Source organism: Mirounga angustirostris, unplaced genomic scaffold (assembly GCF_029215605.1).
Source record: "Mirounga angustirostris isolate CCGP_5_RB_7025 unplaced genomic scaffold, mMirAng1.0.hap1 SCAF_1, whole genome shotgun sequence".
NCBI classification, from domain to species: Eukaryota; Metazoa; Chordata; class Mammalia; order Carnivora; family Phocidae; genus Mirounga; species Mirounga angustirostris.
The window spans coordinates 154,450,200-154,475,685 of NW_026991709.1; the positions used below are offsets into that span (position 1 = coordinate 154,450,200).

The 25,486-nt window shown below is 48.3% G+C and overlaps 1 long non-coding RNA gene across 1 annotated transcript in view; it reads left to right on the plus strand.

Annotated features, from left to right (window-relative positions):
* Window positions 1-18,228: 18,228 nt before the first annotated feature.
* Window positions 18,229-25,486, plus strand: part of LOC123863978 (uncharacterized) — a 73,067-nt gene continuing 65,809 nt past the window's right edge. Inside the window, exons 1-2 of the long non-coding RNA XR_006795689.3 lie at window positions 18,229-18,371; window positions 18,520-18,679. This is a non-coding gene — a long non-coding RNA (uncharacterized LOC123863978). The remainder of the gene's footprint in view (window positions 18,372-18,519; window positions 18,680-25,486) is intronic.

Here is a 25,486-nt window from a genome sequence, read left to right on the forward strand (position 1 = left end):
CTGGAGCACCATAAGGTGGGGTGGGGTGGGGGGCAGCAGTGGCTTTTGACTTGAAGGAGAAGCAGCAAGAGATCTTGGATTTCTAGGAGGAACAGCTATCCCTCCAGGAGAAAGACCCCAGGTTAAGAGTGAGCCCATTGATAAGGAAGGTGGCCCCATTTTTAGATTTAGAAGAAGGGATATGGTCAAGACAGTCACTGGCTCCTTTCCAAAACCTGTTGCGTCCCCCACCCCCCACCTCTGCTATTCCTGATTTATGAATGACTTTGAGCAGAAGAAAGGACTTCTCTGGGAACGTCCTTTTTACTCCAAAGATAGATTTAAAAACCTTGTTATAGAAGGCTTCAGCATATCAGATACTGGAGAAAGGATGTGCTCGTGCTCCCAGTTAGTTTAAGGATATTAGTCTCACCACAAGGTAGGAAAGCATCTACACGGCCATGATGCCCATCCCCAGCATAAGCTGGCCAACGTGGGAGGAGCCCCGCAGGAGCAGTGAGAATATAAAGCTGCCATGTCTGTTCCTAGCTAACGTAGCTAATGGCATGACTTCAAGCAAGGTTACTTCACTTCTCTGGGCCTCTGTTTCCATATTGTTAAAATAAAAGTGATGGTCTTCATGATCCCTAGGTTGACAGCTAGGACTACAACTCTCTGATGCAAAGGCTGGCTGAAAGCCGGCTGCCCTGGGGTTGCTGAGGATCCCCAGCCGCTCAGCAGGCCCTTGCTTCTCCCCTGGCACCTGAGCGTGAGCTGGCCCTCCTGCAGCAGCTGCGTCAAGAGGAACCACAGTTCTTCCAGTTCCTCCAGTCAGAGCTACAGATAGACCCGGCACTTTATGGAAATTCCAGAAGGGGCTGAAAGGTATGTGTTCCCTCCTTCCCCCTCTCCATGAGCTTCCTGCCCATACTTAGGATTGCAGTGAGGTCTTTGTCTTGGGAGTTGTGGAGTTCTGGAAAGCTACAGAGTTCTGTCTCAGAAAAAACCCCAGCTAGGCCTGGGGTTCCCAAGAAGAAGAGAGGGGAGCTCTCATACACAAAGCCCAGAGGCTGGTGACATGAGCAAGATCCAGCTCAGGCATCCTTAAAAATAGGCCATAAGAGTTCAGCTCCACCCACCTAGATGGCCAGAGAAAAGTTGAAGTCCAGATTATACAGTGATTTTTTTTTTTAATACAAAGAACTGTCCTGATCATCATGTGAAAAGCTCTCAAATATTGTGAATAATGCATACTGACCACCCATGCAGCCGGTAGAGTAGACAGCCTGTGCTGTCCCTGACCCATTCCCCAGTGAGAAAATTAAAAGATCCAAAAAAAATTTACAGAAATACCATTAATAGGACTTGGATTTCAAGCCTGGATTTAAATTTTAAACTCTTTTATTAAAGACTTTTGCCACCCGCTGAAATAATCTAGTATTTGAGAATCTTCTACAAATGAGAGAGGGGAAAAAAAAAAAAAACAAATGAGGGAGGGTTTTCTAAACATAAAGTTAATAAATCCAAGCAGGCTAGAACAGAGGGCTGATGTCAATATGATGAAATCTAGCAAAGATTTAAGAAAAATCCTGAGCTTAATTAAAAATATCAATGGTAGAAGTACTGGAGAGGAGCCATTCACGGGCATGAGGATGAAGGAGTTAGGTAGAAACACGTTTACACAAGCAACCCGTTGGCCAAGGTTGCTGGAAAAGCCAACTCAACCTGAGACTGAAGTAGTGTAAGTACAGTGTCCATATGGTGATACCATGTCGGAAATATTGCTAGATTGTGGGGCACCATCTTGTAAAAGGGACACTGACAAATTAGACACCATAATGAAGATAGGGCCCATGTTGCTGAGGGGCCAGACATCTTGAAATGGTTGAAGGAACTAAAAAAAAATTAGGCCTGGAAAAGATCATGAGGAGATGGGAATTTTATGTGAAGAACTGTCAGGTGAAGAAGAGCTGATATGTTTTGTTTCCCTTTTGAAGGCTGAACCAGGGTCAAAAGGTGACCTTCAGTGGAATGTGGACCTATAGAGCTAATGCTTTCCTTATCACTAGAGCCTTCTAAGCGTGGAACAGCTGGTTTGTGAAGGAGCAAGCTAGGCCCTCTTGAAACAGACAGAGATGATTTATCAAGGATGCCATAGAAGCAGTTCTTGCTTTGGGTGGGATGTTGACTCTGTAAGCTTTCAATTAAGTTTTCTTGATTATATGTTTGAAAGTTCCTTGAGTAATACAGTTTAATTATTTTCAATATTCAGCCAAGTTTGAGTTTTCATAAAACCTGATTGAATTTCCTAATTTGCTGATGAGAGGTAAACCAGAACTTGAAGAAATGTAGGCAGTGCAAGCAGTCTGAGGGCCGAGGGAATAGCTTCTGCACAAAGTCACAGGAGTGTTGGGTCAGTGGGGAGTGCTGGGAATAACCTGCTTGTAGGGTAGCTTTTTGTTGGGGGTGTGAGAAGTAGGTCTACAAGGTAGGATGAAAATTCACATTCTACAAAGTGGACAGTGGAAAACGAGTATGTTTTTTTTATTATTATGTTATGTTAATCACCATACATTACATCATTAGTTTTTGATGTAGTGTTCCATGATTCATTGTTTGCGTATAGCACCCAGTGCTCCATTCAATACGTGCCCTCTTTAATACCCATCACCAGGCTAACCCATCCTCCCACCCCCCTCCCCTCTAGAACCCTCAGTTTGTTTTTCAGAGTCATAGTCTCTCATCGTTCGTCTCCCCCTCCGATATCCCCCCCTTCATTCTTCCTTGCCTGCTATCTTCTTCTTTTTTTTTCCCCCCAAGCAAAACAGGTACTTGATGGGAACAGAACTCTCAGAGGGTAAGACAGGTGGGACATCTAGAGTCCAGAGATGTTAGAACCAGGGAAACCTGCTGAGTGGGTGCAGTGATATTCTGGGCATTAGAGATAAGAGTCTAATCTAAGGTGCTGTCGGGAAGATAAAGCAGAATGGATAGAAGGAAAAAAATTAAAATAAAACAGGCAAACTTTGTGAGAATTTAGATTTAGGGAAAGAAAGACAGGGAGGAGCTTCGTGGAACTTTGCAGGAACTTTAGTATCTGGAAATCACTTCATCCTGAACTACCTCCCCTTTTGTGCCTTTCTCCCTTTTTAGGGTCTTTTAGAATTTATTTCAAAGCTACTACCACTACCTTAATTTTACAATTTAGCAAGAGGTCTGAATTGAAATCTTTTCCATATAGTCATTTGGTGACAAAACCTAAGCGAATGACAAAAGGGTATTCCCAGTCTTGATGTAACCCACTTAGGAGACTATTCACCAACTCATCACAGAAATATGGATGTGCTTGATTAAAGCCTGTGATCCAGATGCAGCTGGGTGCATATGCTCTATGGTATGTATGGCATATGCATCCTATTGCCTTTCTAAAAACCAAAACAATTTCTATCTTTTGAAAAAAACATGGCTTCAAAGTTTTCAGATAAGAGATTGTGATCTCGTAGAATATTTCTTAGATCTCGGGCGCCTGGGTGGCTCAGTTGGTTGGGCGACTGCCTTCGGCTCAGGTCATGATCCTGGAGTCCCAGGATCGAGTCCCGCATCGGGCTCCCTGCTCGGTGGGGAGTCTGCTTCTCCCTCTGACCCTCCCCCTTCTCATGTGCTCTCTCTCAAATAAATAAATAAAAAATCTTTAAAAAAAAAAAAAATTAAAAGAATATTTCTTAGATCTCTTCATCCCCAGTACATAGAAACACACTGTGTGTGGTGAGTGGAAGCAAAAGAAATGGAGTTGAACGAGTCAATGAGTTGTGACCCCTGGTCTGTGCCGGCCTCCCAGCCTATGTGCTACCAAAGGCCTGGTGTCCTCCTCCCCGCTGCTCTGTGCTGCCTGAGTGTGGAGGCATCGAATCTCCTTCCTCAGGGAGGAGTTCCATGCTGACCCCTGTCTTGGAAGACCCCGCTGTCTGGTCTGCAGGACTAAGGTGGAGATAGAATGATAGGCTTGACTTCATCTGCCCAGTACCCCTGGGGCACATAAGCCTCAGGGAAATTTCCAGACTGGAGTGTGTGGTATCTCAGTATGTGGGTGCCAGGCCCCACACAGGAAGTGTGGCAGCTCTGTCCCAGATGTGTCACCTGGGACCCCGAGATGACCATGCAGTCTTGAGCAGAAAGGAATGTCCTAGAGGAGTGTTCAGACGATTGCTTGAAAGTGCTTGGATCTGTGCCAACAAACCCCTCCTGTCTCTTTTAGCCTCTACCTGGGATGCCTTGTCACCAGGTCGCTTTGAGCAGGGACTTGAGCCACCTGGTGGCAGAGCTGGGAGCTTTGTGAGGACAGCTGGAGGAGAGCATCCAGATGAACAACTGACTTCCAGTGGAGCAGTATTTGGATAGTGAGGGGCGGGGGGGGGGGGGGGGGAGGCGGGGAGGGGGAGCAAGCCAGCTTCAGCCCCTCCTCTGTCAACCAGGACTTGCCAGCCCGCACAGACCCTGGAAGCAAGCAGCAGCTCTTCCAAGGGAGGAAGGAAAAGGGCACCAGGATGTCTGTGGCAGAAGGGATAGCCTTGCCTCTTCCAATCTCCTTAGGGTCAGGGTGAAATCCGAAGTGCTTCAATCTAGAGTCTTGGGTGGGATTTAGGGTCCAACCTGGCTCCAGATTTGGAGTTTGCCACATACAGGTTGCTTGCCTTGGGCAAGTGGTTTTTTTTTTTTTTGGCAAGGTGTTTTAACTATGCAGGTGTTCAAGCCTCCATTTCCTCATCCTTAAGATGAGGATTGTAACAACATTTAGAGTGTACAGTTATTTGGAGCATTATGTGAAATAATTTGCAAGTGCTTGTCACAATAAGAATTGCTCAACAATGAACAGGTTTGTATGTTAGTATCTATCCCTTGTATTTGTGGAGTGCTTTAAAACTTACCAAGTCATCGGGGTGCCTGGGTGGCTCAGTTGTTAAGTGTCTGCCTTCAGCTCTGGTTGTGGTCCCAGGGTCCTGGGACCGAGCCCCACATCGGGCTCCCTGCTCAGTGGGAAGCCTGCTTCTCCCTCTCCCACTCCCCCTGCTTGTGTTCCCTCTCTCGCTGTGTCTCTCTCTGTCAAATAAATAAATAAAATCTTTAAAAAAAACCCAAAAAACTTACCAAGTCTTCAAACAATTTTTCAAATATTTTCATCTGAGGTATTTTCAAATATTACTCTCTCTATTTGACATGAGAAAACTCAGGCATTGAGACATTAACTGACACACTAAGGTTTGCAGCAGCTAAGAAACTGACCTAGGATGTGAACCTGATTTTTTTTTTTAAACCTTTTTTAAAAAGTATTCTCTGATGTGATGTGGGCCAGGAGCGAATGAATGGCCAAGAAAGAATTCTTGAGGTGTTTTTGGTGCAAAAAAGGTGGTTTTATTATAGCACAGGGACAGGACCCATGGCAGGAAGAGGTGCCCAGGGATTGTGAGGAGTGATTGGTTATATACTTTATGTTGAGAGGTGTAGAGACAAAGGAAGTTTCCAAAAGGATTTTCACATGTTAAAGAAGACTTCCAGGATCCTGAAGGCCTTGCTATTGACAAGCCAAGTTAATTTTTCCTCTAGCAAGGCATTAACATTAAGACAGTTGGGAGTTCGGGCGCCTGGGTGGCTCAGATGGTTAAGCGTCTGCCTTCGGCTCAGGTCATGATCTCAGGGTCCTGGGATCGAGTCCCGCATCGGGCTCCCTGCTTAGCGGGAAGCCTGCTTCTCCCTCTGCTTCTCTCTCTCTCTCTGTGTGTCTCTCATGAATAAATAAATAAAATCTTAAAAAAAAATAAAAAAAGACAGTTGGGAGTTCCTGAAGGAATGTCATACTCTGCCTGCCTCCAGTATTTGTCAATGGGCTGCAAGGTGTAAGGAGATTCAGTTTTGTCTACATTTCCTTTTGCCTTTGTTCCCCACATCATTCTCTACACCCAGCATGGGCCTTGCACTCGAGCGACTCCAAGATCAGGAGTCACACGCTCTACAGACTGAGCCAGCCCAGGGCCCCGAGCAGCTGATGGCGTGACCTCCAGTCTCTGTCCTTCCACCTCACTGTGATCTGTCTTGGTATTGCTAGCCTTCCCAGATCCCTAGGCTGGCTTCCCATTTCCTAATTTGTGGGGAGCTCAGCTGGGTGGAAAACATTCCTGTCCCTGAGGCAATCCTGGCCGTGGGAAGGCAGGGCACGGTGACCTTGCTTATTCCTGGTGACCATCATCCACCTCTCTGCCTGCCCGTGTCTGCCTTTAGAAATGTCTCACCAGGGGTGCCTGGGTGGCTCAGTCGGTTAAGCACCTGCCTTTGGCTCGGGTCATGATCCCAGGGTCCTGAGATCGAGCCCCATGTTGGGCTCCGTGCTCAGTGGGGAGCCTGCCTCTCCCTCTTCCTCTCCCCTCACTCATGCTCTCTCTCTCTCAAATAAATATATAAAAATCTTAAAAAAAAAAAAAATGTTTCACCAGTTCTCTCCCTCTCTTCTCAATGTCCTTTATCTGCCTCAGTTCCCCATTTCAATATGAATGTTAATGCTGACCCACCTCACCCCCAGTCTTCCCACTCGTAGATTTCTATTTCCTCTTCATTATTTCCTTGTGATGCACCGTTTAATTCACCGTCTCCTCCCACCTCCACGGCCATATTCTCAGTTGTATCCTAAGCAGGAGCTGCTTCTGCTTGGAATTATCTTAAGAGCTTTCAAACTTACATGCCTGCTTTTCCTGGGGCATGCTAATCCTTATTTTCCCCCTGGTTCTACTACATTTTTATTTATCAGACAATGACCTCATCTGTCAGGTGAGGGTGCTACTCCTGAGGTCATAGTATGTGGCCACTAAATGAGAACGTGTATGTGGACTGCCGAGCATCGGGCCTGGCCTGTAGAAACCGCTCGGCCACGTTAGGTGGACGCCTGGCTCCGCTCCGGTTGCTATGATGGTTGTGGCCTTGTGTCTCCCCCTCTGCCCTCCTACCAGCCTTTCCCCGCTCACAGGACTCAGCCCCTGGTGAGTCCTTGTATTTACTTACAGGGCACTGTATGAGACACTGCATACACGGGGCCTGGCCCGTCAGGAGGCAAATTTTGCTTCCTGACAATTTTATCATTATGAGATGATGTAAGAAAGATTCTAAAAACATAGAACCCAGAACCTCTATGGACTTCATGTCACACTTGTACTCCTCACGACTGGCTTCTTTCACTGTAGGATGTCTGTTTTGACTTGAAGTGAACTGACGACATGATTACAGGTAAGCGGATTCTGTGTTGTTGTGGTTTTATTTTTCGGAGTGGGGTTTGGCTGCTTCTCCAGTAATGAAGGACCCTTCCAAGCTGGACGGTGAGCCGCCATGTCATTGGCCACATTGATGACTGTGGCTCCCTCGGACAGCAGGTGGGGGAGGGCAAACTGCTGGTCAAAAATCCCATGTCTCTTGTGTGATCAGCCTGCACCTTCCCTGGCCCAGAAGTTCAGGGCACATAGCTGATTACACCGTAGCTCTTAGGTGTACTTTTCCTTTGTGCCCTTTCTTCTTCTGATTTTAGCAACTTCTCCCACTATTTTTTTTTAATGCTTTACATCTCCTATGAACTGAAGATACATGTTCTGCTGACACCCAGCCAGGCTTTTCTTCTCCATCTCCTGTTTTCACTATAAACTCTGCTCTGCTCCAGATGTAGCTGACTTGGTATTTCCTCTCAGAACCACAGAAAAGCCCGTGCACCATGGACATCCTCCTCCGTAGAGCATTTGCCTAGCGTGGACATATACATGTGCTGTCCTGACCGCACCCCCCGCCCCCCCCCCCCCCCCCCCCCCCCGCTTTGGTACCTTATTATCTGTTACGGTCACTCTGGCATGTGGTCACCCATAGGCAGAATAAAATCACTTAAGCAGACGGCTGTAAACAGTGGATTCACATCCCTGCGGGCCACCTGTGTGGAAGGGGCGGGAAGCCAGGCAGCCATGGGGTTGTTTTTGTGCAGACTGAGTAAGGAGGGAAGCAGGCAGTGAGGCTTCTCAGAGTACTTCACTGTTGAGGAGGGCATCCGCTGCCGTGCTGTCTGAGCCACCAACCCTGCCCCCGGGCGCTCCCCCAGTAGAGAGGAAGACACAGACCCGAGGCGATGAGTACAAGGTCCTCTGCTAGAGGCCCCCTCTGGGTGTGAAGGTGTGCTCGCAGCCGCAGCCCTCATCTCACGCTCTCAGGAGCCCCTGCGGGATGCGTGGGCTCTCTGGGTGGAGGAGGGCATTGCCAGGAACGGCAGCTGCCTCTCAGTCCCTGGAGCTACAAATGCTTCATCCAGCCCAGGTGAAGCAGAAGGTGTGATTTAGGGTAGGACCGGAGTGCCAGTGCGAAAATCAGGGCACATAGACTCCAGAGCGTAGAGCAGAATTAGAAGCTTCCAGAGTGCGGGGGAAGCTGGAATGCCGTGAATTCTTGCAAGTGGGAGGTCACTGCTGAGGTGGAGATCCTGTGCTCTTAGGTTAGAAGAGGGTTTCACAGGGTCCAGCAGGCCCATGCCTGTGCCCTCCTTACGAAGGAAGCTTGAACCCCGTCTCAAATAATATGGATCTCTCAGCCCTGGTGATGCCCCTGGCTACTCCCGTTCCCCCCAGGTGCTGGGCAGCAGAGGTGGCCGCGAGCTTGGGAGCGGGACCAGGGCCCGCACCCCGAGGGAGGGGTCGGCCTCGCTCCGCTCTGGTCCCCACGGCAGCCTTGCCAAGCCCACGCTGCCTGACAACGTGGTGAGAGGCAGTGTCCTTTCCTGCTCCTGTCCCCTCAGTCCCGAGGGTCCTACGGATCAGAGCTGAACGGTGAGTTGGGACAGACGGGACCACAGACGAGTGTCTCTGGAGGGAGACCTGTCATCCACGGTGGCTTTCAGTGCGACTCTGACGACATCCCCTCTCCTCCTGCCCTGACCCCCAGGAGAGGAAATGAAAGACGGAAATGGCAGAATATGGAGAAGGCAGAGACATGAGCACCTAAGAACGCATCAACCTGCTTCTTTCGCTTTCTGAAGTCTGGCTGAGCTGAAGTTCAGGGACGTGTGTTGCTGAGGAGACAACAGCCACTTTTAGCCACCCACTGGATGCCAACACATTGCTTACCCTGGCATCCCTGGGTCAGGCCTGGGGAGGGTCAACCCCCCCAGGTGCCCCCTCTGGTTGTGAAGGTTTCCCGGTCCCTCCTAGGGATTCTAGGGGCAGATTAATATTGTTGACACCTTAGGGGACCCAACTATGCTAATTCCAAGAGAGGATGTGTGTGTGTGGTTTTTTTTTTAAGATTTTATTTGTTTATTTGAGAGAGAGAGAGAGAATGAGAGAGAGAGAGAGAGCATGGGGTGGGGGAGGGTCAGAGGGAGAAGCAGACTCCCTGCTGAGCAGGGAGCCCGATGTGGGACTCGATCCCGGGACTCCAGGATCATGACCTGAGCCGAAGGCAGTCGCTTAACCAACTGAGCCACCCAGGCGCCCCAGAGGATGTGTTTTGCTGATATGGCCCAGCTGGTCATTTCTGCCTTGTGGGGCTGTCCTATTCTTTCAGTGGCCAGGGCACACGATATTTTGAAGAAGGCAAGGACTAATGTGTAGGTAAGGAAACCACCATGCCAGTCAGAACCACAGAGCGAGCCGCAAACCCATCCCCATCTGTCTTGAGTCTGCAGGTACTCCCCGACCTGCTCTGGATTTCCAGTCCACTTGTAGGGCACAGGCCCTCAGTAAGCATCCTGCTAGTTTCCCTCCCCATCACCCCCTCCACCGCTGCCATCTTGGTTCCCTGTCACATTGTCGCCCTCCTCTCACCCCACTTACCCCTCCTTTCGGCTGCTTCCGGGGTCTGGAGCAATGCAATGCAGTTGGTTCTCAGTGTCAGAAGACATCTGGGAATCCTCCTCTGAATTAGCATCCAGTAAAGGCACCTGGGGCCTGTTGTGAACTCTGGTGTTTCCTATACCACTTCATGAGAAAAATAAAAGCATGCAACCTATAAATCAATTTCACTGCACACTGTGGGGCTGAGAACAGCAATGGGATTTTGATACGTCTTTTTCTTTAAGCAACATCACAAAAGAAAACCACTGAGTCTTATTGGCCTAAAGAGAATTTGATAAATGAAAACTGAAACTTTCAGGGAGAGATGTTCTGTAGGTTGATTTAAACACTAACACATTCCCAGCAAGCACTTTGAAGAAAGACTTGAGGTGTATGACATGGCTTAAAAATCAGAAACTAGCCCTTTCAACTTGGACTTAAAGCTTTGCCATAAGCAACTGAGCATATTCCTCAGAATGTTCTTGACTGTAACCTGAGAAAATATTGATCCTGCAGTGTGAAAATGGGTCAGGCCATGATTTCTCCCTGCCCTTTTTTTTTTTTCTCTAATTCCCCTTTGGTTTTCTCTGGTGATTCCTTTCTTTCCTGAGTCTTTTTAGAAGAGCTCTTAAAAGATGGCCTCATTTCTGCCCCAGCAGAGGTAACCCAACAGCCCCACTACCCACAAGCTTCCCTCCCCCACCCCACTCCCGTTTGGAAGTTTCTCCTCTACTTCCAGGAGGTCACTGGAAAGTCCCTGAGGCCTGGATTCTAATTCCAGGCTTGTCACTAACTGGCTGGGTGGCCGTGGCTGGCCCCTCATCTCTAAGAGGTGGCACTAGACTTAGGGGGTCTCTGAGCTCCCCGCTGATGTGGCCCCTCCCTCTCTTCATAGGTAAAGGGGACATGAATTTCACGGGGGGGACTTCCTGCAAAATGTCCTCTCCTTCCTGCAATAGGCTGTTTCTACATGTCCATATTTCATAGTAAGCACTTCTTTTCCTGGGAGGTCCCAAAAGCCATCTTTTTGCTCCAAAGTGAATTACAGGTAAATGGTCTGTGCAGAGGGAGCGGTGGGATCTGGTCACCTGGTGTGCAGAGCTCTGAGTGGGGCCATTGTCACCCTAGTTGGGGGGGAAGCTTTGCCTTTAACCTGGTGGCACCAGGGGCTCCTCCACACCACAGTGCGTCCCCTCAGTTCATCCTCCGAACAGGCTCTCACCACGCCTGCACTCTGGTCTCTCTGCAGCTTCATGGAGCCACCAGCAGGGTGGATAACGGACTCTCAGCTTGTTTTACTCTTGTCACCAAGTGAAATCCCCTGGGCCTTGTGACCCTTGCCTTCTAGGAGACATGCAGGAGGCAGAGCCCCCTGAGGTCCTTCAAACAGCAGGAAGGATAGGTCTCTCCCACTTTTGTGCAGCTTCCTCTCCGCTGAGGCGATCTGGCTCTGCTCTTCCACAACTGCCGGGGCATCCAGAAGGAGCCAGAGACGTGGCCTGGTAGGGCAGGGTGAAAGGCAGAGAGCCTTTCCCGCAGATAAGGAACACCATCAGCCCAGGTCTGCTGGGCCCCACACTCAGCAAAACTTGCATGGTTTGTAGGGGACCTCGTGACACTGCTTCTGAACGCCGCAGTGGCCTGGGGACTTGCAAGAGCCATTTCTCACCTCAGCACCCATCCTCAGGTGATCAGCCCGACGGACCCACGCGGGAGCTCCTCAGCAGTTCTAACACACGTGATGGACAGCGGTGCCCTGCTGGGCAGGGGGGCTCAGCCAGGACTATTCCCAGGTCGGTCCATGCCCACCTGGGGCCAGCTCAGCCAGCTCACCGTCAGGTTGGACGTCAGTCTACACTGCAGCACCTGAGTGCTTTGAATCCACATCGTGAAAGCAGGGGTACCCACATGCCATCTCCTGCTTAGCCTAGCATCTCCTATTTCGATTCCTTTACGATCTCCAAACGGTGGCAACCTCACTCTAATACCCTGTCCCATTTGATCATCCTAACTCCTCTCGGGGGAACTGGGACCAATGGCTAGAACAGCCCATTGAAAGTCTTGTATCAAGCAAACCAGCGATGATTTTTACGTGGTACGCAAGAGGAGTTGTGAGAAAGCCCAGCCCGCCTCTCACAGTGTTTTAGAAATGTGCATATGTGTGTATAAGTGTAAGATCCATATGCACATATGTTACCATAGTGCTATGTTGAAGGCCAATGTAACTAGTGGACAGGGTCTATTAGAGGAAATGAAATGCAATCTTTTGGTGGCTATTAAAGCAATAAATATAGAAATAAACATTATTTCTTCACCTGCCTTGTTCTGCGCCAGTCTCCAGGCTGAGTGTGGAAGAGTAGGGAAGACAAAAAGCTCGTAGTCTAATGCTTGAAGTCTAAGCTTAAAAGAATAAGCTTTCCCTTGTCATTTTGTAAGAATCCCCAACCTAAAAAGATGAGAGAGTGGTTCTTAGATTTGGGGGGCCTTAGAGTCAGTGGTGGAGATAGAAGTTACATCCTGGTCTCCAATTCCAAGCAATCTGCATTTCTTACCTAAACACCCCAGAAAGTCCTGATGCAGATGGGCTGCAGAACACAGCTTAAAAAAACATAGCTCTTTAACATTGAATCAAAACTATAAATAAACTTTATTAAGGACCTTTAACTGAAAAGTGTATAAGTCGTTCCATAAATGTTGACATAAGGGTCTTAAAATAGTCCTTGGGAAAAGTCCTTCCTTATGTCTTTTTGCCTTCCAGAATTAAAATAAAGCTATCACATCACAATTATTTCTGAGAAAGTTAAAAATTTAAAATAAACAAGAACAAAAAATGCAACCCCTATCACATAACTACCACCACCACGACCAAACTGATGCCCGAGGCGGAGACACAGCCAACTTTCATAGTAGATGCAGGGACCTCAGCCTGCATCTACTATGTTGACTTAAGCTGGGTTAAGTGTTTTCATGAGTGTCTTTGGCTGTCAACCCACAGGAACTCGCTGGCAGAATGGATGACAAATCAGCAAAACCACCAAGTATCGCTTAAGACAAAGATCAAAATCTGAGGCCTTCTAGGCCCTTCTAGGCCGATGGTTATTCCAGCATCCCAGCAATTCTTCCTTCTTCCCTGTGCTGCCAGGGTTGGTGGCGCTGATAATGTAATCAGTAACCAATGCAGGAGTCAGATATTCTTGTCAGAAACTCATTTTATGTACATAACATCTATGAAAGCAACCACACGATATCACACGAAACCTCAGATCTGCTCAGGATCCAGTCACAAACTCACCTTATGAAATGTTGAAAAGTAGCTCTGTGCCTTAATAAAACTACTTGCAAAAAAAAAAAAAAAAGGATGTGAGGAGGATTGTCCAATATTTAGCTTTTTGTTGGTTATATCCTTTTCCCTTATGTGACCAAAACAGAGCCCATTCTTTAAAAAAAATCGCCTGCGTGACCGTCTATGAGGTCCAATTTGCGTAATTCACATAAGAACCATGCACTCTGTGCAGGGAAGAGGGTGCAAGCCTACAGAAAAGAATGGAAAGGACAAAAGAGGCAGATGCTTAATGTAACACTCAGAGAGGCGAAAGTAGCTCTTGACGGCCAGTCTCCGACAGACAACCTGCAGAATTATACAGGGTTTATCACATCCCACACATCTTATTACTGCTCAAGCGAATGATCTAGACATGTATTGGTTTCTACTGCTGTCATAACAAGTTACCATAAACTTACTGGCTTCAAAGAATACATATTTATTATATAATTCTGTAGGTTATAAGTCCAACAAGAATCTCACTGAACTAAAATCAAGGTGTCAATCGGTCTGCCTTCCCTTCTGAGACTAGCAGACAACCTGTTTCTTTGCCTTTTCCAGCTTTTTGGGGTCCCCCACAGTCCTTGGCTGGTGACTCCTTCCTCTATCCTCAGCACTAGCAACAGCAGGTAGAGTCCTCACACAGCATCATTCTGACCTCTTTTTTTGCCTCTTCCAAGTTTAAGGCCCTGTGTAATCTCATGGGGTCACCTGGACAGTCCAGGAGAATCGCCCCATCTCAGGGTCCTTAACATAAGCACACTGGCAAAGTCACTTTTGCTATGCAGTGTAACATACTCACAGGTTCCAGAGATTAGAATGGGGACCTCCTAGGAAGCTGGGGGTGGGGGGTGTTGTTCTGCCTACCAGCACACTTTGAACTCTGGTGCCAACTACTAAAACTGGAACTAAAAAAATATCTTTTTTAATTTCAACAGTCAAGTTAAGACACTACCTCAAGGTGCAATCTGGAAGAGCAAATCAAAACAAAGCCAAATCATGGGATGCCTGGGTGGCTCAGTTGGTTAAGTGTCTGCCTTTGGCTCAGGTCATGATCCCAGGGTCCTGGGATTGGGTCCCTATATTGGGCTCCTTGCTCAAGGTGGGGGAGCCTGCTTCTCCCTCTGTCTGCCGCTCCCCCTGCTTGTGTGCATGCTCTCTCTGACAAATAAAATCTTAAAGAAAAAAAAAAAAAAGGCAAATCAGAACCCTAGAAGTGCTCCATGGATGAACATAAGATTATCCAAACCAGGCCCTTTGGAGTTAATTGCTTTGTTTTCAGATGTGGCTTTTTTCCTCCAAGGGCCAACTTTGCAGAAATCTCATCCCGGGGGAAGTGCGCAGTGGTGGAGGAAGGGAAGGCAGTGAGAGAGTCCGGGCACCTGGGACCCCACTAACCTCCTGCTGTGAAATCTCACCTGGGTCTAAATAGAGCAGACAGGATGGTTTTGGATCTGCCCTTGCCTGAACTCGGGGATCCTTGTGCGCCTCCCCCAGAGAGCCACGGTGGGGCGCCCTGGTACTGCCCTCAGAACATGCCTTGTAAAGAAGCAGGCACCTGGATTCTCAGTGTGTGGGGATCTTGAGGGGCTGGTGTCAGCCTTGAGTGCCCAGGGGTTCCTGACTTTTGGCCACACATCTGCCAGTTTGGCCTCAGGTGGGCGCTGCCCAGGCCTCGTGGCTGTGGAGGCTGAGCTCCTCAGGCGGAGCTATCTTCCTCTGTCTCTGCCAAACCAGGTTCTGGCTGGAGAGAGCAGAGAGATGTGCCCAGGCTTCTCCAGAGATGGGGGGAGGACTGGCCTGCTGTGTGTGTGTGTGTGTGTGTGTGTGTGTTGGGGGGCTGGCCCCGGTGTGATCAGGCTGGAGAGGAGAGGATGAGGAGGCTGGCGGGGGCGGGGGAGGAGGACCAGAGCTGGAACACCAGGTGGGAGCTGGGGGCAGGAAGCAGGGTGTGGGCTGGAGGAAGGGGGTGGCCCTAGATGTCATCGATGTGAATCAGGCAGCACAAGGGTAGAGTGCTCCATAGAATTCCCTGGCTGTGGAAGTACCAGAGCTGTTGCTTGGATTTTATTAGGAAGAGTTGTGTGGGGGCTGGGAGGCTTGAGAAGGGGGCAGGTGCTGAGGGTTGTGGGGGCCAAGTGACTGTGTGTGGACAGTGGGAGGGTGTGAAGCTGTCCTGGGCGGAAGAGTTCCTACAATTACACTGGGGCACATCTCTCAGTCTGGGGCTTACCTGTTGCACACTAGCCAGGGCGCAGGGGTGCAACGGACCGGGTTTGGCCGCTGGTCACTGACAAAATCCAAAGGCAGAGAGAAAAGCGGTGCTGAAACAAGAAAGGAATTGATTTCAGGGAGGCCAATTCCAGGAGGACACCGGCTAGCATCTCAAAGACTGTCTCCAAAGTACTTCGCAGTTTATGCAAGGAAAATGAGGGACAAAGGTTGGTGGGTACGTGCAAGGGGGCACCGAGTATCAGGTTGATCATTGTCACAGACGGTGGCTAGCTGGCTCAGGACGTCCTCAGTGCTTGAGGGGTTAGTTTCCGTTTCCATCACGGGATGTTTTGCTCGCAGAGTCTTCTGCCTGCATTCAGAGATAAGCTGGAAAGAATTTAATCAATTAGAAAGTACAGACAGAGGTCAAAATGGAGGGAGCTGAAGTCCGCTTTCGACATGAGACACGTGGGGGCTTGCTACCTTCCCAGACGAGTGGGATGTGGCCGCCCGAGCTGCAGCAGTGGGAGCCCGCACTCCTCCCTGCGCTGGGCGCTCAAGAAGCCAGTTCTGTCTTTATGCTAGCGTGGGGGAGGTGCTACTAAATGCTTAAGGGAAGAGGCTTTTCATAAAGAATGAAATACAACGGCCAGGATTCCGACTTTCGGGCCACTCCCATTCTGCAGCTGGGGCTGGGTTGGGCAAGAACTGGCTTCAGTTAGTGAACGAGGGAGACCCGTGGGGATACGTGCTGTGTCTCGCAGCACGAGGAGTGCAGACAGCAATACCCCCAGTTCATAAATGGTACCTAGCCCCATTTTTGCTGCTTAGCAGGTGAGGTCCACAAACTTTTTAGTCCGATCTGATGTGGGGAACAAAGGCAAACCCGTTGACAAAAAATTGAGGCAGGCAGAGTGACCTTCCTCAAGGAACTCAACTGCCTCAATGTTAACACTTTGTTAGAGGCAAAAAGCAAACTTAGCTTGACGTGAGCCCCACCTCCAGGATCCTGTAAGTCTTCTTTAAACATACGAAAATCCCTTTGGAAACTTCCTTTATCTTACCGCCCTCCCCCCCCCAAGATATACGTTAGTAATCATCCTCTAAACATATGGCCTACTGATATACCTCAAGAGTCTCATGACTAATATTTTACTAGACAGTAGTAAATAGCCTTTTTTTTTTTTTTTAAGATTTTATTTATTTATTTGCCAGAGAGAGAGAGAGAGAGAGAGCACAGGCAGGAGGAGTGGCAAGCAGAGGGAGAAGCAGGCTCCCCGCTGAGCAGGAACTCAATCCCAGGATCGTGACCTGAGTAGAAGGCAGATGCTTAACTGACTGAGCCACCCAGTGGCTTATAAAATAACCTTATTTTAACAGCAGCTAGCCCCTCAAGATCCTGGAAGCCTTGCTTCCAAATTCCTTAGAGACGTATACTATTCCTAACCCCCACTAACTAAAAAAGTATATAATCAATCAGTCACCCCTCACAACCCCAGTGCAGTTCTTTCTCTCAGGGTCCTGTCCCTGTGCTTTAATAAAACCACCTTTTATTGCACCGGAGACATCTGAAGAATTCTTTCTTGACTATTCACTTCTGTACTGCAAACATCCCACCATGACCCTGTGAGTAGGAGCCTTTCTTGGTCTGTTTTGGGGCAGCACAGAGAGGTGCCTAGGAGAGGGTTTGGGCATCTTTGCCCCTCCTTCTGTGCTCAGGTTACCGCCCATGGATTGGGCAAAGCTGCTGTTTCTCCATCCATTTCCATGAAGAAGTTAGCCTGGGCCCAGTGTCAGCTGGGGATACCCCACAAAAGCTCAGAGAAAGCTGACACTTCCCCTCAGGCCACTTTGTAGTCATGTTCATCTTTCCTTGGCAGGACCCTTGAGAGAAATGATCAAGGCTGACATGCTTTTCAAGGGGCTTGTCCACTGGCAAGACCAGCTTTACCATAGACCTCCCAAGAACTCTCTATCCCTCAGCTCTTAGACAAGGGAGATGGGGCTTTGGCGCTCCCCGACAGAGTCAAGCAGAAACTGTCCTTGAACTGGCACTGTGCGTTTTAAATACAAGCTTTAAGGGTTTTTCTTACTTCAGGGTTTTGTAACCAAACCAATGTGAGTTTGCTCTGTGGTGAGTCAGAAATTGTACCAGATTGATTTGTCTCACGAAGAAAACTTCATTTGCAACAAAGAAGGACATCATGGGGAATCGCTTCCAAAGCCCTAGCAGGGGCGGATGGGTTCCTTTTATTTAGGGTTAGGATGAATATTTATGATGAAGGATAGTTGGAAGGCAGACAGGCAGGGACAAGGGGCCCCGCCCTAATTGGAAACCACCCTTAAAAGGATTTTACACCACCCTGGAAGGAGCCCTCCACCTTTTCCATATGATAGACAGAAGACAAAAATCTGATTGGATGACAGGTGCAGGGAGGGTTAAGCAGATCACAACAGCCTGCCAACAAGCCCATACAAACCCCTAGACGTAGAAACTCCAGTGGCAACCCTCTTGGGGGTCCCCTCCCTCCTTGGGAGCTTTGTACTATCACTTTACTATCACTCAATAAACTTTGCTTTGCTGCCCACACTCTGTCTGGTCTACTTCTTCATTCTTTGAAGCGGCGTAACCAAGAACCGTGGGCACCGACGGAGAAAAAATCCTGTAACATTTAGATAGAGAAGTCTTGTCATCATATGTAGAGGGGGGCATAAGGTCGTGCATATGCCTTAAGGAAACATGCCTATTCATACATTGTATCTTATGTAAATGAGGCTTAGGCTCCTCCTTGGGTGGAGATATTAGTGTTTATAATGAGGTAAAGGTAGTCATCGATCATTCTACAGGTCACTCCATGGTCCATCTGTGCAAGTGTGAGTCAGGGGTTAAGTACAAACTACTCTGGGTGGTCATGGCAGGGAAATCCCTATCCTTTGAGGGTGCTTTCACTTTCGTTTGTCCGAGATAGGAGATAAGCTGGAAAGAAGAGCTTAAGGAAAAATGCGGGACAAAGGTCAGTAAGTACAAGCAGATGGGCAGTAAAGGTTCGGTCTTGGGGCCCAGCTGGTGACACTTTCACCCTGGCTTTGGCTCTTTTCTGTATTCTGTAAAAGTCTCTACTGAGAATCTACATTGACATTTTCCAACTTTGATTTTAACAGAGGGGTGCCACACCATTGCAGAGTAACAGGAACTGGATTTGCCCTCCTGCCTGAAACAACAAAACAACAAAACCAGACAAAATACCTGAAACACAGATTTTCAAGGTATTAGACATCAGGCAAAGAGGACAGTGATCCCTGAGGGATGGAAAACAAACAGGTGAGTCCTGCAATTGCTCTAATTTACTGCCTCGAGCAAGTTTCCAAGCAAGGTGGGAGAGGGGAAACTGAAGAGGCTCCCAGTGGACCTCGTGGAGTTGAGGACATTGAGCTGAGAGTCCTGGGGGTCGAAGGTAGCTGGTGTCCACAGGACAGAGTGCTGGTGTCCACAGGACAGAGTGCCAGGGAGAAGACACCTGAGAAAAGTCAGTCAGAAAGATTTGTTTAGGGCCCCCCACCCCCCGCCAGCATGCAGAACTGTCCTGACCAGCACCTCCAAGTAGGGCAACTATGGGGCGGCGGGGGGTGTCATTTGAAAGGATTAGAGGGAACAGTGCCCAGCACTCACACAGACTGGGAATGGTGCTTGTTCCCAACAGAGAAACTTAAGAAAAGACACCCCCTCATCATTCATGGGGTGTGGGTGGAGCCCTCAGGAAGGTCTTGCCTCAGTCATGGGAACTAATTGGCCCTCGACTGAGCACTGCTCTGGACCACTTAAATCATAAAAGTAAGACCAGAAAAGATCAAACTGTTTCCAAATAACTTAAAGGCATCCTGGAACGAAGCTCGAAATTCATAGATTTATATAAAAATAATAAAATTGATATAAAAATAACCAGCGACCAACACAGTAAACTTCAGAATGTCTGGCCTTCCATCAAAGATTTTGAGGTATGCGAAGAGCTGGGGGAAATGACTTTTTTTTTTTAAAGATTTTATTTACTTATTTGACAGAGAGAGACACAGCGAGAGAGGGAACACAAGCAGGGGGAGTGGGAGAGGGAGAAGCAGGCTTCCTGCGGAGCAGGGAGCCTGATGCGGGACTTGATCCCAGGACTCTGGGATCATGACCTGAGCTGAAAGCAGACGCTTAATGACTGAGCCACCCAGGCACCCCTGGGGGAAATGACTCTTAAGGGAGGATATCAGTCAATCACTTGAAAATGACCCAGAACTGACACAGATGTTCGAATCACCAGAGGCAGATGTTCAAACACGTTTTATAACTGTAGTCCATAAATTTAAGATGTTATGTTGATAAATGGAACATATCAAAAAGATCCCATCTAACTCTGAGAGATGAAAACTGACTGAAAGGAAATGTACTTCGAGGGATTGACAGCAATTAGAAAATAAAGAAAAACACTTGCTAGGACTTATGTTGAATCATTTGGGTGGTACTGTCACCTTCATGGCACGAAACCCTCCAAGCTGAGAAGCCGAGAACATAGGGTGCCTTTCCACTTCTTTGGGCCTTCTTTAACTCCCTGCAGCAATGTTGTAGAGTTTTCAGTGTCCAAGTCTTTGGACTCCTTGAATACATATATTCCCAGATAATTTATTCTTCTGGGTGCTCTTGTAACTGGAATTGTTTTCTTAATTACCTTTTCAGAGTGTTCATTGCTGGTGGATAGAAACACCACTGATTTTTGTCCATATTCCCTACAACTTTACAGTTAGTTTATTGACCTAGTAGTTGTTTCTTTTCCCCCTGTGAAGATTAATTGGGATTTTTCATCTGCAAAGAGAGATGGTTTTATTTCTTCCTTTCCACACTATTTTTGCTCACCTTCGGGTTTGATAGGCCACCCTTGGACTTTGCAGGTTAAAGAGGAGCAATGACAGGAGGTTGCCTACCTCAGCTGGTGTCTGGGATCAGCTCTCACAGGCTTGCCCAGGGAAATAGAGATCAGCCCGAGCCCTTGCTCCAGCTGGAAGGATGCCGGTGACCCCTTGAGGCCCCTGCAGGGAGGGCTCCTGGCCCCAGGAGTTGTGGGGAGGTGAGAGGCCAGAAAAGGGTGGATCCCCCAAAAGCCATCCCAAGTGCCCTTCTGTCAACAAAGGAGAAGGTTAAAGGAGCCACAGGCTCTCTTCTCTGGGTGGGATTGGGAGCCTCAGAGTGGTGCAGGGGAGGGGCTGCTGATTCCAGGTCCTGGGTGGAGTCTCACTGCCTCAGAATGTGCCTCCTCCAGAGTGGTGTTCCTGAGCCGCTTCGCCTTCCTGCTCCACAGCAGCAGGACGGGGGGAAGCCTCCAGGTCCAAAAGGCAACCCCCACGTTGCTGCTGCTATAACCGGGCACGGGGAGTCCTTTCTCAGGGCTCACATTCAAACCCAAGCCCCAAGGTTCCAACACCGCACTAATCACACCAAGGCCGCTGTGCACCACCCCATCACCTGTGGTGCGCAGGGTGGGGGAGGGGGGTGGTGGTGGTGAGGGGGCGCAGGTCTCAGTATTGGAGGTTAGAAGCCAGCTACAGCTGAACCCTCCCCCTCCCCCTCATACTCTCACCCTTTCTCCTCTTCGCTTTTCCTGTTCACCCCTCTGCCTGAGCAGCCTGGTATCTTCCCGCTGTGCCTTCCGGGGTGGGGTGGGGTGGGGGGGTGGTGATGTGGGTAAATACACCTGTGCAGGCCGGGGCTTGTCATTAGGCATCCCCCTGTCCTCTAAGAGCCATCTCCTGTGACCAGCATCTGCAGACCCCTGCCCTTTTCCAGTCCCTGGAGTGAAACTATACAACTTCTGTATGTGAAAAACTCTATTTTCCTTTTAAAAACAAATAGCTAATGAACTCTTGAACTGGGCAAAAAGACATTTGAACTGGGACAGAAGAGGCAACTGTTTTACAAGCAGTTGCTCTAAAATTCAACAGGACCACTGATATCTAGACCATAAAACTGTTGGTGTGAACTCTCTGAACACGGGATAGTTAATGAATGCATACCAGGAATACTTTCCTTTGTTTACGCCAATGGAATAGTTGGTCCAGTAACCCAAAGTGGCTCACCTGGATTTGCCTGCACGGATAATCTGTACTCCCTGTCCGAGACCCCAAATAAAATGCCTTTTTAAAGTTTCACCTCCTTTTCTTGGTTGACCTTGGCAACCCTGAAGTGCTCAACTGCACTTGTGCAGTAGCTCCCCCCGCCCCGCCCCTTAAGCATGCCTTGGGCAGACAAAGCCCTCCAGGCCTGTGGGGCTAGGACAAGGACACAAAGGACTGCAGTCCCCAAGGTGGTGTGAGCCCACCCCCTTAAAATCACTCTGATCTGGCAGCTGCAAATTGGGTGAGTCCTCATTTGGACCTGCTGTCCCAACAGGCCCCAGGTTTCTCCCAAACCAGGGAACCCAGGTGACTCTTGTTGGAGGAGTCACCAGTCAGCAGCCCTGACCTACCCTGACTAGGCAGTGCAGGATCCTCCAACTGATGCCTGCAGGGGAAATATGCAGGCTAGGGTTTGAGATTAGCCATACCCTGCTTCCCCAGGCGATACTTGTCACTCAGCATCTGCAAACCCTCATCCTCTTCCAGATAGCTGGTGACCCTGAATTGTGAAGCCTCCTTATGCTCAGTAGTCTTTCAGCAGGCCTTGGGCAGAAGGAACCTTCTAGGCCTAGGGAGCATGGGCATGGCCCCAAAGGACTGCATAGTTTCAAGGTTGCTTGGAGCCCAACCCCCTAATAACTACTCTGAGGTAGCAGCTCAAATCAGTGATAGTCCCCCGTTGAATCAGCTGCCTAATCTGCACGCAGGCCTCTCCTGTAGCAAGGCTCACAAATCTCTCTTCTTGGGGGCTACCCAGCCACCCTGCCAGGCCCTGCCCTGGCAGAGCATTCCAGTCTCCTCCAGCTCTGCCTTCAGGGTAATATGCCTATTTGAGTTGGAGAGGGCTTGGAATTAAAGAGATGCCTGTACTCCCAAAGGCCCACTCCTTTTGATGCGGTTTGAACGCTGGGGCTCAGAGGCGACGGCCAAGAAAGAATTCTTGAGACATTTTTAGTGCGAAAAGGTGGTTTTATGAAAGCATGGGGACAGGACCAGGGGGCAGAAAAAGCTGCACCAGGGTCATGAGGAGTGGCTGCTTATATACTCTCAAGTTGGAAGGGGGTTAACACAGCACAAGCCTCCCGGGTATTTTGGAAACAAGGTTTCCCGGATCCTGAGGGGACTAGCTCTTGTTAGGGAAAAGGTCATTTATTACTTTTTAGTAAATCCTCAGTCATGAGACCGTTCAGATGAATATCAGCGGGCCATATGCTTGCAGGATGATTTATTTTTTTAAAAATTATTTATTTATTTATTTATTTATTATTATTATTTTCTATTAACATATAATGTATTATTTGTTTCAGAGGTACAGGTCTGTGATTCAACAGTCTTACACAATTCACAGTGCTCACCATAGCACATACCCTCCCCAATGTCTATCACCCAGCCACCCATCCCTCCCACCCCCCACCACTCCAGCAACCCTCAGTTTGTTTCCTGAGATTAAGAGTCTCTTATGGTTTGTCTCCCTCTCTGGTTTCATTTTGTTTCATTTTTTCCTCCCTTCCCCTATGCTCCTGTCTTGTTTCTCAAATTCCTCTAATCAGTGAGATCATATGATACTTGTCTTTCCCTGATTGACTTATTTTGCTTAGCTTAATAACCTCTAGTTCCATCCATGTCATTGCAAATGACAAGATTTCATTCTTTTTGATGGCTGCATAATATTCCCTTGTATATATATACCACATCTTCTTTATCTGTTCATCTTTTGATGGACATCTAGGCTCTTTCTATAGTTTGGCTATTGTGGACATTGCTGCTATAAACATTGGGGTGCACATGCCCCTACAGATCCCTACATTTGTATCTTTGGGGTAAATACCCAGGAGTGCAATTGCTGGGTCGTATGGTAGCTCTATTTTCAACTTTTTGAGGAACCTCCATACTGTTCTTCAGAGTGGCTGCCCCAGCTTGCAGTCCCACCAACAGCATAGGAGGGTTCCCCTTTCTCCGCAGCTTGCAGGATGATTTCTAAAATGTATCTTGGGGAGGGTAGAGATAAAGGAAGTTTCCGAAGGAATTTTCATATGCTAAGGAAGACTTACAGGATCCCAGGGACCTAGCTATTGTCAGGCTAAGGTTGTTTTCCGTCTAGCAAGGCACTAACATTAAGGCAGTTGGGAGTTTCCTGGAGGAATGTCATACTCTGCCTGCCTCCAGTATTTGTCAATGGACTGCAGGTTACACGGAAATTTTTTTCTTTTGCCTTTGTTTCCCACATCACTGTGACCTTGTCTTTCCCATTTCATGGCTTTATCGAGGTTCCTGGCTACCTAACCTGGGAAGCAGCACATGGGCACAGGCCTGCTGTTCACTGTTACTGGCAGCCTGGCCCTACAGGGCCATTGCAGGGAGACGCTGGGTTCCAGCAAACTATTTGCAATACCTGGCATGTGCCTAATTCCAAGAGTTCTCGTATCCAAGAAAAGACACCATTTTAAAATGTAGCCTCAGAAAGATTTTTAGAGTGTGGGCTCCCTATATCCTGAGCCCATTCAAGGGGCTGGGGTCCAGCTGGAGCTCCACAGATTTGGAGAGCACCCTGCAGCCCCAGGCCAACTGCCAGTGTGCTGACTGCGCAAGCATGGGCACTGCAAGTCACGGTGACCAGGGATGCAAACAAGGGACGGTAGCTGAAGAGCAACAGTCACAGGAACAGGTTATTAGGGACAGCGGGCATCCGCCTAATTCCAGACCTTAACTTAGACAAATGTGCATTATTTCCCTTGAAGGCAGACCTGGAAGGGCTGCATGAGATGGTTAGGAGTCCTGCCCCAGAAGAGATACCTGGGAGGCTTGACTGCTGGAGAAGCCCAGGATCCCATCGAGGCAACCAGTCCAAATGGAGACAGAAAGGCCCCAGCTAAAAATGGAGCATCAGAAAGCTTTCAGAGTGGGGGCTGTCTCTACCCTGAGGCTGGTCAGGTGGTCAGAGTTTTATCTGAGCTGCACAGGCCTGGAGTGGCCCCTGGAGCCTAAGGCCAGCTCACAGAGTAGGGACTACACACGATAGGGGACACTCACCTCTGCATATGAAAACAAGAGAACAAATTAAAAGGTGAGGCTAAAAGCTGCACCCCACACCCCCCCGCTCCCAGGACAGAGCATAAATTATTTAGTGTTTGCAGGCACCAGCAACACGGAACTGGTTGACTTGGTAAGAACAGCTGAGGAAGTAAGGCAAGGTAACACCCACGTATAGACGCAAAGCAGGCCTACACCTCATGTAAATAGCCCCAATCAAAACAGCCCACAAAGATTTACACTACCACTCTTCATAACAAATTATCAAAATAGAAACCCCAGAAACTATGTAGGCGACAGAGAAACGGAAACGACTAACATTTGAGAGTAAATAGACCTACAGAAAATAAACCCACATATAGACCCACTAATTCCTTTACCATAAACACTGACCCCTTTATAAAACCTAATCCCATTAACAGACAAGCCCCTGACAGCCAAAGGAGGCATTTGCCCATGTTATGCTGGCCATATCAATAGAAACCCCATTTGTAACTAAAAATACTATGTATACGAACATGTTGTTAGATACAGGTTCCCAAGTAACAGTGATGCAAGGATATTCTACTAATTTAGAAACCTTTAATAATAAAAAGGGACTAATTGAAGGATTAGGAGAAACTTGACCCCAAGGACATGGGCCATAGCTTCCTAACAACTGATGACAGGTCACCCATTAAAGCTAAATGCCTTAGAGGTCCTAATTTGGGAAACATTCCTGGAATGGATGTAATAGAACATACTCGAAGAAAACATTCAGAAACTCCTAAAGGAATTTAGTATTGTGCTTACTATTTCACCATACAATAACCCAATCTGACCTATTAAAAAGCCAGACGGGTCCTGTAGATTTACAGTAGATTACAGGAACTTAAACACTCTCCCCAAATTGAGGGAGCACCCCCAGATGCAGGCCTGTCATAAACAGTATCACCACTGGACCTGGAAC